Source organism: Myotis myotis, unplaced genomic scaffold (assembly GCF_014108235.1).
Source record: "Myotis myotis isolate mMyoMyo1 unplaced genomic scaffold, mMyoMyo1.p scaffold_m19_p_3, whole genome shotgun sequence".
Classification (NCBI taxonomy): Eukaryota; Metazoa; Chordata; class Mammalia; order Chiroptera; family Vespertilionidae; genus Myotis; species Myotis myotis.
This window is the reverse complement of record NW_023416335.1, coordinates 69,953,192-69,955,308: the sequence shown is the minus strand read 5'-3', so window position 1 is coordinate 69,955,308 and position 2,117 is coordinate 69,953,192.

The window sequence follows — 2,117 nt, the reverse complement described above, 5'->3', positions numbered from 1 at the left end:
AGTGAAGGTACGTTCAATTTACATGTTTATCTTTTATTAGATTAGATTGTGAAAAGATTCACCCATCTAGTTAATTCACATATTCATCAACACGCATACACGCACACATTTAAGTTCTGCTCTCTTAGTAAATTTTAAGTATACAAAACTGTTCACCATGTTTAACATTAGATCCTCAGACCTTATCTTATAGCTATTGTACCCTTTTACCAACCTCTCCCTATGTCACTCACCGCTCCAGTAATCATCACTTGTTAACTACTGATTTTAGTTTGATAGGTGTATTATTTCTGTGCTGGAACAAGCAATACCAGTTCTTAATGGCATGTAGGGCATTATCCAGTTCGCAATCTAACTCAGCACTTTAATCCTTCTTTAAATATACCTAGCTTTTGAGGTCCCCTCATTAAGTGATATGTTAAAACTTTTAGCATATTTTCATTTTATATTTGTCTAATGACTTTGCCATTTTGAAAATTAAATGTTGAAGTTCTGTGTACTGATACCTACATCCAATCTGTATCTCTATCCAATGTGGCAACCGTCTTCTGTCTGGTTGCCTCAGCCTTCTGTAGTTCGGCTGAGTGTGGTGTTTTAAGCCACTTGGCTGAAGGCGTTGGTTCCAAATGAGATTCCAAATAGGAATGTATCACTTGTTTTAGAATACACTACAAACTTTCTACAATCCCTATTTTATCTCACTAATCTTTATTGCTGTACTCCTTATTGTTCAATGGTCAATAACATATAAACTATATTGGATAATAATCACATATTCTTAAATTATCGCTTGGAGGTAGTTTATATTCTATTATTATTTAATAAAACATTAATTCTGTATCTGGAAGACAATGTAGATATTTAAATTAATAAAGTAAAAATCATTTAAAATTCCATTCTTAATCAATATTATGAAATCCAAATTAATCAACATGACTTTTCAGAGACCTCCACCATTAACGTATATTTCTACTTTGCCTTATGAGCATAAATCCACACCTCGATAATTGGCAAATTGTTGATTTAAAACCTGATCATATTTACAAAGAAATGATCATTAATAACAGCACTTTATACTGTTGTTAGGCAACAGTTCTTAATTTTATATAAATGTAATATAATAAAGTGGTTTTGAAAGATAGATGTAGTGAGAGTCAAAATTAAATGGACCCTACTTATAAAAAAACAAAAGGGATTTTGGTCATTTATATGCTTCAGGTACATATCACTTAATTCAAGAAAAATTCATCCTATCAAGTGTGCAAAAAAGAATAATGCACAAAAGACTTAAAATGTTAATTTGTGTATGTGGGTCTATGTGTGTTTTAAATGCAGTTCTACACAATTGAATTTCAAATAACACTACAGTCACAGCATTTGCTGTGTTCTGGGAACACATCCTGAATCTTCCTAAATTGTAGACTGTCCTCATGACTGTCACTACACTATAGTACTGTCCATCTAAACTTCTATGTTGCCTAATTGGCAATTTACGTCTCTGTTTACAGTCTGTTTCCATATTGGCTAGTGCTATATTTTTTGTTCTTACTTATTATATATTTATATTGATATGGGATTTTTAGATTTTAACATGTGGTGTTCCCCTGGGCAGAATGGCTTCCCCAGGCTCTTTGTCTGGAGTAGAAGAATAAAACCATGGTCGGAAGATGGTATAGCAAAGGTGGGAATTTATTGAAGAACAAGCACAGAATCCCATGTGGGGAGCGGGAAAGGGTCCCACCGAGGTCCTTTTTCCCCGGTTTATAAAGGCTGCAGTTTTTGGCCTCCAAATCTCCTATGATTGGCTACTATTTTCCTTTGATTTGGTTACTATAGCAACTCCTGAGCTCAAAGGTCAAATCTCACATGGGATATGTGAGGCTCTCTTCCCCTCCTCCCTCATTGTTCTACTATTTCCTTTGGGCTTTCTTCCTCCATCTTTATTTTGTAAATATAGATCTTTTGCTACTCCCAGTTCCCTTATATTATGGAATTGTAACTGCTCCCTTTCCCAAATCCCTTATCTTATGGAAATGTACCCTTTTGCAACTCTGTAGCCCTTAATTTTAAAAATTCACTAAACCTGCCTATTTTACCCCTAAAAATTCCTATTTCAA